General features: G+C 39.8%; 1 long non-coding RNA gene across 1 annotated transcript in view; it reads left to right on the top strand.

Annotated features, from left to right (window-relative positions):
- The window catches only part of LOC147006981 (uncharacterized), a 7,316-nt gene extending 348 nt beyond the window's left edge, over positions 1 to 6,968 (top strand). The window contains exons 1-2 of the long non-coding RNA XR_015054496.1: positions 1 to 5,513; positions 5,602 to 6,968. The exon at positions 1 to 5,513 is cut by the window's left edge and continues 348 nt beyond it. This is a non-coding gene — a long non-coding RNA (uncharacterized LOC147006981). The remainder of the gene's footprint in view (positions 5,514 to 5,601) is intronic.
- The last annotated feature ends 4,746 nt before the right edge of the window (positions 6,969 to 11,714 follow it).

The following is an 11,714-nucleotide window of genomic DNA, read 5'->3' as shown; positions in this document are numbered from 1 at the left end:
GTGGGTGGGGATGATGTGCTTGTCCACAGGGATTGCGGAAGCTCACGGTGAGCGTGAATTGCGACCCCCTTCAAGGAGATTGACTACCTGTTGGCTAATGGTGACAGTGTCTGGAGGCAACTGGGAGAGGGTCTGGTTGGGCGACCAAGGCGCGTAGGACCTTGGCGACCCAGGAAGGCCAGAGGAGCGAGTGAGACCCCTTCCAGAGTGTTGTACGGGATTCGAGCTGATGGCTCCCAGGGGGGAGGGAATCAAAGGGAGCGGGGCGGAGAAGCGTCCGGGTTGGACTAAAGCTTACCTGTGGGCATGGTTGCACCTGAGATGCCCCCATCATCTTGTGGTAACCCACCCCACGGCCATGACGGGATTCAGCCTGCATGATTAAAATGAGGACCATGACCTAGAAATGTGATGATGACCAAGGTGTGAGTGTTGTGAAGATGTGTGAGTCCCACTCGATCCCGCACAACTTGACAGGTGCAGCAAGGGCATGATGTCCGCATAATTTTGGGGCAAGCAAATTTGAAAATTGGCTCCCCAGGTAACGCTGGGTCTATTAGCATCCACTGGGGGAGGCGGTCAAGTGTAAATATCCTGTGAATAGTGTCGTTAAGGCTTAGAGTAGGAATGTAAAGTATAAGTGTTGTGTTTTTGTGGAACCTTTTGTTTCCCCTCCCCAGATCACTGGAAGAGTGCTGGGCAAGAGCGATGATCCGGAGGATGTAGTGCAACTTCGCTCAGTGCTCTCATGTGATAAAATAAAAAATAAAAAAACGGATGATTGTTTCGGCGGGGATAAGGCCATAAGGGGGTCGTACATTAAGCAGGATAGGTAAGTTAGCTGCGACTCGCTGCCCATTGCCGCTCCGACTTTATTTCGTTCGGTTAATTAGGTGTGAGTCAATCAGTGTTAAGGCTGGTACGGTAGCGCCTGTGATCTATCTTGCAGGAGCTGCGGTACCAGAGGAGGGGGCAGTGTTACGTTTGAGGGGTGGGGGTATGCATTCAAAGGGTAATTAGGATGTTTAATTAGGTATGCCATGCTGTTCGAGTTTACCAGGATCTCGATGTAATAAGTAGCAATTCAGTGGTGATAAGTTGTCCAGTAAATGTTCATTTCTTCAAGGGGGAGATGATAATTGTCACGTAATTAGATAGGGACACGGGAAAGGGTAAGTCTGTCTGAGTAAACCCCTTTTGGTATTCTCTGAAGACTGGCCGTGACGTCACAGGACAGTGCAGCGGATGGCTCCGCCCCGTGATCACGATTGGCTGAAGGCGATGGCGGTGGGCCAATAAACGGCTGGATTGGGAGTGACGAGGACGAAGGATAAAAAGGTTCTGTTCGGGGTCGAAAAGGAAGAAGAAGAAGATTACAACCAGAACGATCGTGTTTTTTTGGTGTGGAAGCTGTGGCGGCAGAGAGCGTCCTGGTTGTTGTGCTGAATCGATCGTGTTCTTGATCGTGTCTGGGAGCCTTGCCGAGCCTCGTGCCTCACTTTGGTTGGCTCTGGGGTTCTGCTGACTCGGAGTGCGGGGTCGGGCGGCGGGCGGACCTGCCTCCCTCTCCTGCTCTCGGCTTGGCGCCGGAGCTGGTTCCCTAGCGGCTGTGGGCGGACTTGGGCCAGGACCAGGAGGTCGACAGCACCGCGGTTTCTCCTGCCCCCCCTGGCCAGAGCAAGGCCGGCTCGTCCGACGCTGATCCAGGGACAGTTGCGTCCACACCACAGTCCAGCCTGACCACCAGAAATAGCTGTGTGTGTGTGTGTGCGTGTGTGTGTGCGTGTGTGCGTGTGTGCGTGTGTGCGTGTGTGCGTGCGTGCGTGCGTGCGTGGCGCCTGAGAGGAATTGAGAACTGTATATTCATTGGAATTGTCTGTGTTTTCCCCCACGCCCGATCCACACCATCCCGTCGAATCGCCCCGGATCCCTCATCTTGCCGAGTCTTGTTATTTCTTTTAATAATAAAAACAAATAAACATCATCAACTCAGTGAAAAGTGACTCGTGCCACCTTCCTCGTCCCGTTTGCGGTAGAGCGATTAGAACCGCCATGTTTGGGTTATAAACAAATAAATCGCCTCCATCGTTTCGGCTCACTCTACGTTGGCGGGACTGTTCAAGTCCCGTGGACGTCACAATATGTTTCTCACACACAGTCCATATAAATGTTTCTCACAGACACTCAAATGTTTCTCACAGACAGTCCATATGAATGTTTCTCACAGACACTCATATAAATGTTTCTCACAGACACTCATATAAATGTTTCTCACAGACAGTCCAAATAAATATTTCTCACAGACAGTCCAAAAAATGTTTCTCACACAGTCCACATAAATCTTTCTCACAGACAGAACATGTAAATGTTTCTCACAGACAGCCCATAAAAATGTTTCTCACAGACAGTCCATATAAATGTTTCTCACAGACAGTCCATATAAATGTTTCTCACAGACGGTCCATATAAATGTTTCTTTCAGACAGTGCATTTCAATGTTTCTCACAGACAGTCCATATAAATGTTTCTCACAGACAGTCCATATAAATGTTTCTCACAGACAGTCCATATAAATGTTTCTTACAAACAGTCCATATAAATGTTTCTCACAGACAGTGCATTTCAATGTTTCTCACAGACAGTCCATATAAATGTTTCTCACAGACAGTCCATTTCAATGTTTCTCACAGACAGTCCATGTAAATGTTTCTCACAGACAGTCCATTTCAATGTTTCTCACAGACAGTCCATGTAAATGTTTCTCACAGACAGTCCATGTAAATGTTTCTCACAGACAGTGCATGTAAATGTTTCTCACAGACAGTCCATAAAAATGGTTCTCACAGAGAGTCCAGAAAAATGTTTCTCACAGACAGTCCATATGAATGTTTCTCACAGAGAGTCTATAGATATGTTTCTCACAGACAGTGCATATAAATGTTTCTTACAGACAGTCCATATAATGTTTCTCACAGACAGAACATGTAAATGTTTCTCACATACGGTCCATATCAATGTTTCTCACAGACAGAACATGTAAATGTTTCTCACAGACACTCATAGAAATGTTTCTCACAGACAGTGCATATAAATGTTTCTCACAGACAGTCCACATAAATGTTTCTCACAGACAGAACATGTAAATGTTTCTCACAGACAGTCCACATAAATGTTTCTCACAGACAGTCCATATAAATGTATCTCACAGTCTATATAAATGTTTGTCACAGACAGTCCATGAAAATGTTTCTTGCAGACATTCCATTTAAATATTTCTCACAGACAGTCCATGGAAATATTTCTCACAGACAGTCCATATAAATGTTTCTCACAGACAGTCCATGTAAATATTTCTCACAGACAGTCCATATAAATGCTTCTCACAGACACTCATACAAATGTTTCTCACAGACACTCATACAAATGTTTCTCACAGACACTCATACAAATGTTTCTCACAGACACTCATACAAATGTTTCTCACAGACACTCATACAAATGTTTCTCACAGACAGTCCAGATAAATAGTTCTCACAGACACTCAAAAATGTTTTTCACAGACAATCCATATAAATGTTTATCACAGACAGTCCATATAAATGTTTCTCACAGACAGTCCATATAAATGTTTCTCACAGACAGTCCATATAAATGTTTCTCACAGACAGTCCATATAAATGTTTCTCACAGACAGTCCATAGAAATGTTTCTCACAGACAGTCCATAGAAATGTTTCTCACAGACAGTCCATAGAAATGTTTCTCACAGACAGTCCACATCAATGTTTCTCACAGACAGTCCATATAAATGTTTCTCACAGACAGTCCACATAAATGTTTCTCACAGACAGTCCACATCAATGTTTCTCACAGACAGTCCACATCAATGTTTCTCACAGACAGTCCACATCAATGTTTCTCACAGACAGTCCATATAAATGTTTCTCACAGACACTCATATAAATGTTTCTCACAGACAGTACATGTAAATGTTTCTCACAGCTGTCCATATAAATGTTTCTCACAGACAGTCTCGATAAATATTTCTCACAGACAGTCCATGTAATTGTTTCTCCCAGACAGTCGATATAAATGTTTCTCACAGACAGTCCATATCAATATTTCTCACAGACAGTCCATATCAATATTTCTCACAGACAGTCCATATCAATATTTCTCACAGACAGTCCATAAAAATATTTCTCACAGACATTCCATATAAATGTTTCTCACAGACAGTCCATGTAATTGTTTCTCACAGACAGTCCATGTAATTGTTTCTCACAGACAGTCCAGATAAATCTTTCTCACAGACACTCAAAAAATGTTTCTCACAGACAGTCCACATAAATGTTTCTCACAGACAGTCCACATAAATATTTCTCACAGACACTCAAAAAATGTTTCTCACTGACAGTCCATATAAATGTTTCTCACAGACAGTCCATGTGAATGTTTCTCACAGACAGTCCATGTGAATGTTTCTCACAGACAGTCCATGTAATTGTTTTTCACAGACAGTCCATATAAATGTTTCTCACAGACAGTCCAGATAAATATTTCTCACAGACACTCAAAAATGTTTCTCACAGACAATCCACATAAATGTTTCTCACAGACAGTAGAGATAAATATTTCTCACAGACACTCAAAAAATGTTTCGAACAGACAATCCATATAAATGTTTCTCACAGACAGTCCACATAAATATTTCTCACAGACACTCAAAAAATGTTTCTAACAGACAATCCATTTAAATGTTTCTCACAGACAGTCCATGTAATTGTTTCTCACAGACAGTCCATATAAATGTTTCTCACAGACAGTGCACATAAATGTTTCTCACAGACAGTCCATATAAATGTTTCTCACAGACAGTCGATCGTAATGTTTCTCACAGACAGTCCATACAAATGTTTCTCACAGACAGTCCAAAAAATGTTTCTCACTGACAGTCCATATAAATGTTTCTCACAGACAGTCCATGTAAATGTTTCTTACAGACAGTCCATATAAATGTTTCTCACAGACAGTCCATATAAAAGCCTGGTGTTGGCGTAGTGGTTAGGGCAGCGGCTTGGGATCCAAAAGGTCCTGAGTTCAAGCCTCGTTGGGCCACTGAATTAATACACCAGGGGGTTGACTCAGCCTGTCATCCTTCCGAGGTCGGCGAAATGAGTACCAGTGTACTGGGCCGATGTATACCCTGGTTAAAATAGGTGTACCATATCCCTGTGTCGTAAGAGGCGACCAGGGTTGCGTCAGGAAGGGCATCCGGCGTAAAACATGTGCCAAATCACTATGCGGATCATACGGATGATCCGCTGTGGCGACCCCTAACGGGAGCAGCCGAAAGAAGAAGAGAAGAGACAGTCCATATAAATGTTTCTCACAGACAGTCCATATAAATGTTTCTCACAGACAGTCCATATAAATGTTTCAGACAGACACACGATATTCCCCGTGATAGGTCATACGCGGCGTCACGTGACAGCGCTGGACCAGTCATGTTCGGTGATGTACCTCAGATTGCACAGCTTTTACGCGGCGTCACGTGACAGCGCTGGACCAATCATGTTCGGTCATGTTCCTCGGACTGCAGAGCTCATACGCGGTGTCACGTGACAACGCTGGACCAATCATGTTCGGTCATGTTCCTCGGACTGCAGAGCTCATACGCGGCCTCACGTGCCAGCGCTGGACCAGTCATGTTCGGTGATGTACCTCAGACTGTCCAGCTTTTACGCGGCGTCACGTGACAGCGCTGGACAGTCTATACTCTATATAAATGTTTCTCACAGACAGTCCATATAAATGTTTCTCACAGACAGTCCAAGTAAATATTTCTCACAGACAGTCCATATAAATGATTCTCACAGACAGTCCATATAAATATTTCTCACAGACAGTCCATATAAATATTTCTCACAGACAGTCCATATAAATATTTCTCACAGACAGTCCATATAAATATTTCTCACAGACAGTCCATATAAATATTTCTCACAGACAGTCCAGAAAATGTTTCTCACAGACAGTCCACATGAATGTTTCTCACACAGTCCACATGAATGTTTCTCACAGACAGTCCAGAAAATGTTTCTCACAGACAGTCCACATGAATGTTTCTCACACAGTCCACATGAATGTTTCTCACAGACAGTCCACATAAATGTTTCTCACAGACAGTCCACATGAATGTTTCTCACAGACAGTCCATATAAATGTTTCTCACAGACAGTCCACATGAATGTTTCTCACACAGTCCACATGAATGTTTCTCACAGACAGTCCATATAAATGTTTCTCACAGACAGTCCACATAAATGTTTCTTACATACAGTCCATATAAATGTTTCTCACAGACAGTCCATATAAATGTTTCTCACAAACAGTCCACATAAATGTTTCTCACAGACAGTCCATATAAATGTTTCTCACAGACAGTCCATGTAAATGTTTCTCTCAGACAGTCCAAATAAATGTTTCTCACAGACAGTCCAGATAAATGTTTCTCACAAACAGTCCACATGAATGTTTCTCACAGACAGTCCAGATAAATGTTTCTCACAAACAGTCCACATAAATGTTTCTCACAAACAGTCCATATAAATGTTTCTCACAGACAGTGCATAAAATGTTTCTCACAGACAGTCCATATAAATGTTTCTCACAGACAGTCCATGTAAATATTTCTCACAGACAGTAGATGGTAATGTTTCTCACAGACAGTCCATGCAAATGTTTCTCACAGACAGTCCATGTAAATGTTTCTTTCAGACAGTCCATGTAAATGTTTCTCACAGACAGTCCAAAAAATGTTTCTCACAGACAGTCCATGTAAATATTTCTCACAGACAGTAGATGGTAATGTTTCTCACAGACAGTCCATGCAAATGTTTCTCACAGACAGTCCAAATAAATGTTTCTCTCAGACAGTCCATGTAAATGTTTCTCACAGACAGTCCATGTAAATGTTTCTTACAGACAGTCCAAATAAATGTTTCTCTCAGACAGTCCATATAAATGTTTCTCACAGACAGTCCATATAAATGTTTCTCACAGACAGTCCATATAAATGTTTCTCACAGACAGTCCATATAAATGTTTCTCACAGACAGTCCATATAAATGTTTCTCACAGACAGTCCATGTAAATGTTTCTCACAGACAGTCCAAATAAATGTTTCTCACAGACAGTCCATATAAATGTTTCTCACAGACAGTCCACATAAATATTTCTCACAGACACTCAAAAAATGTTTCTTTCAGACAATCCATATAAATGTTTCTCACAGACAGTCCATGTAATTGTTTCTCACAGACAGTCCATATAAATATTTCTCACAGACACTCGAATCAATGTTTCTCACAGACAGTCCAGATAAATATTTCTCACAGACACTCAAAAAATGTTTCTCCCAGACAGTCCATATAAATGTTTCTCACAGACAGTCCATATAAATGTTTCTCACAGACAGTCCATGTAATTTTTTTTCACAGACAGTAGAGATAAATATTTCTCACAGACACTCAAAAAATGTTTCGAACAGACAATCCAGAAAATGTTTCTCACAGACACTCAAAAAATGTTTCTAACAGACAATCCATATAAATGTTTCTCACAGACAGTCCATGTAATTGTTTCTCACAGACAGTCCATATAAATGTTTCTCACAGACAGTATATAGTAATGTTTCTCACAGACAGTCCATACAAATGTTTCTCACAGACAGTCCATATAAATGTTTCTCACAGACAGTCCAAAAAATGTTTCTCACTGACAGTCCATATAAATGTTTCTCACAGACAGTCCATGTAAATGTTTCTTACAGACAGTCCAAATAAATGTTTCTCTCAGACAGTCCATATAAATGTTTCTCACAGACAGTCCATATAAATGTTTCTCACAGACAGTCCATATAAATGTTTCTCAGAAACAGTCCACACAAATGTTTCTCACAGACAGTCCAGATAAATGTTTCTCACAGACAGTCCAAAAAATGTTTCTCACTGACAGTCCATATAAATGTTTCTTACAGACAGTCCAAATAAATGTTTCTCACAGACAGCCCATATAAATGTTTCTCACAAACAGTCCACATCAATGTTTCTCACAGACAGTCCATATAAATGTTTCTCACAGACAGTCCATATAAATGTTTCTCACAGACAGTCCATATAAATGTTTCTCACAAACAGTCCACATAAATGTTTCTCACAGACAGTCCAAATAAATGTTTCTCTCAGACAGTCCATATAAATGTTTCTCACAGACAGTCCATATAAATGTTTCTCACAGACAGTCCATATAAATGTTTCTCACAGACAGTCCAAATAAATGTTTCTCTCAGACAGTCCAAATAAATGTTTCTCACAGACAGTCCAAAAAATGTTTCTCACTGACAGTCCATATAAATGTTTCTCACAGACAGTCCATGTAAATGTTTCTCACTGACAGTCCATATAAATGTTTCTCACAGACAGTGCATATAAATGTTTCTCACAAACAGTCCACATAAATGTTTCACACAGACAGTGCATATAGATGTTTCTCACAGACAGTCCATATAAATGTTTCTCACAAACAGTCCATATAAATGTTTCTCACAGACAGTGCATATAAATTTCTCACAGACAGTGCATAAAATGTTTCTCACAGACAGTCCATATAAATGTTTCTCACAGACAGTCCAAAAAATGTTTCTCACTGACAGTCCATATAAATGTTTCTCACAGACAGTCCATGTAAATGTTTCTTACAGACAGTCCAAATAAATGTTTCTCTCAGACAGTCCAAATAAATGTTTCTCACAGACAGTCCAGATAAATGTTTCTCACAAACAGTCCACATGAATGTTTCTCACAGACAGTCCATTTCAATGTTTCTCACAAACAGTCCACATAAATGTTTCTCACAGACAGTGCATATAAATGTTTCTCACAGACAGTGCATATAAATGTTTCTCACAGACAGTCCATATAAATGTTTCTCACAGACAGTCCATGTAAATGTTTCTCACAGACAGTCCAAATAAATGTTTCTCACAGACAGTCCATATAAATGTTTCTCACAGACAGTCCACATAAATGTTTCTCACAGACAGTCCATATAAATGTTTCTCACAGACAGTCCATATAAATGTTTCTCACAGACAGTCCACATAAATGTTTCTCACAGACAGTCCACATAAATGTTTCTCACAGACAGTCCATATAAATGTTTCTCACAGACAGTCCATGTAAATGTTTCTTACAGACAGTCCAAATAAATGTTTCTCTCAGACAGTCCATATAAATGTTTCTCACAGACAGTCCATATAAATGTTTCTCACACACAGTCCACATAAATGTTTCTCACAGACAGTCCATATAAATGTTTCTCACAGACAGTCCATATAAATGTTTCTCACAGACAGTCCATGTAAATGTTTCTCACTGACAGTCCACATAAATGTTTCACACAGACAGTGCATATAAATGTTTCTCACAGACAGTCCATATAAATGTTTCTCACAGACAGTCCATATAAATGTTTCTCACAGACAGTCCATATAAATGTTTCTCACAGACAGTCCATATAAATGTTTCTCACAGACAGTCCATATAAATGTTTCTCACAGACAGTCCAAATAAATGTTTCTCACAGACAGTCCAAATAAATGTTTCTCACAGACAGTCCATATAAATGTTTCTCACAGACAGTCCATATAAATGTTTCTCACAGACAGTCCACATAAATGTTTCTCACAGACAGTCCAGATAAATGTTTCTCACAGACAGTCCATATAAATGTTTCTCACAGACTGTCCAAATAAATGTTTCTCTCAGACAGTCCAAATAAATGTTTCTCACAGACAGTCCAAATAAATGTTTCTCACAGACAGTCCAGATAAATGTTTCTCTCAGACAGTCCACATAAATGTTTCTCTCAGACAGTCCACATAAATGTTTCTCACAGACAGTCCAGATAAATGTTTCTCACAGACAGTCCAAAAAATGTTTCTCACTGACAGTCCATATAAATGTTTCTCACTGACAGTCCATATAAATGTTTCTCACAAACAGTCCACATAAATGTTTCTCACTGACAGTCCATATAAATGTTTCTCACTGACAGTCCATATAAATGTTTCTCACAGACAGTCCATATAAATGTTTCTCACAGACAGTCCATATAAATGTTTCTCACAGACAGTCCATATAAATGTTTCTCACAGACAGTCCATATAAATGTTTCTCACAGACAGTCCATACAAATGTTTCTCACAGACAGTCCATATAAATGTTTCTCACAGACAGTCCATATAAATGTTTCTCACAGACAGTCCATATAAATGTTTCTCACAGACAGTCCATATAAATGTTTCTCACAGACAGTCCAAATAAATGTTTCTCACAGACAGTCCATATAAATGTTTCTCACAGACAGTCCATATAAATGTTTCTCACAGACAATCCAGATAAATGTTTCTCACAGACAGTCCATATAAATGTTTCTCACAGACAGTCCATAAAAATGTTTCTCACAGACAGCCCATAAAAATGTTTCTCACAGACAGTCCATATAAATGTTTCTCACAGACAGTCCATATAAATGTTTCTCACAGACAGTCCATATAAATGTTTCTCACAGACAGTCCATATAAATGTTTCTCACAGACAGTCCATATAAATGTTTCTCACAGACAGTCCATATAAATGTTTCTCACAGACAGTCCATATAAATGTTTCTCACAGACAGTCCATATAAATGTTTCTCACAGACAGTCCATATAAATGTTTCTCACAGACAGTCCATATAAATGTTTCTCACAGACAGTCCATATAAATGTTTCTCACAGACAGTCCATATAAATGTTTCTCACAGACAGTCCATATAAATGTTTCTCGCAGACAGTCCATATAAATGTTTCTCACAGACAGTCCATATAAATGTTTCTCACAGACAGTCCATATAAATGTTTCTCACAGACAGTCCATATAAATGTTTCTCACAGACAGTCCATATAAATGTTTCTCACAGACAGTCCATGTAAATGTTTCTCTCAGACAGTCCATATAAATGTTTCTCACAGACAGTCCAAATAAATGTTTCTCACAAACAGTCCACATGAATGTTTCTCACAGACAGTCCAAAAAATGTTTCTCACTGACAGTCCATATAAATGTTTCTCACAGACAGTCCATGTAAATGTTTCTCACTGACAGTCCATAGAAATGTTTCTCACAGACAGTCCATATAAATGTTTCTCACAGACAGTCCATGTAAATGTTTCTCACAGACAGTGCATATAGATGTTTCTCACAGACAGTCCATATAAATGTTTCTCACAAACAGTCCATATAAATGTTTCTCACAGACAGTGCATAAAATGTTTCTCACAGACAGTCCATATAAATGTTTCTCACAGACAGTCCATATAAATGTTTCTCACAGACAGTGCACATAAATATTTCTCACAGACACTCAAAAAATGTTTCTCACAGACAGTCCATATAAATATTTCTCACAGACAGTAGATAGTAATGTTTCTCACAGACAGTCCATGCAAATGTTTCTCACAGACAGTCCATATAAATGTTTCTCACAGACAGTCCAAAAAATGTTTCTCAATGACAGTCCATATAAATGTTTCTCACAGACAGTCCATGTAAATGTTTCTTACAGACAGTCCAAATAAATGTTTCTCTCAGACAGTCCATATAAATGTTT

The sequence above is a fragment of the Eptatretus burgeri genome, unplaced genomic scaffold (assembly GCF_056783735.1).
Source record: "Eptatretus burgeri isolate ZD-2024b unplaced genomic scaffold, Ebu_testis_v1 Ebu_testis_scaffold_929, whole genome shotgun sequence".
Taxonomy (NCBI): Eukaryota; Metazoa; Chordata; class Myxini; order Myxiniformes; family Myxinidae; genus Eptatretus; species Eptatretus burgeri.
The sequence above is the reverse complement of the archived record's forward strand: the minus strand, read 5'-3'. Positions and strand labels throughout refer to the sequence as shown.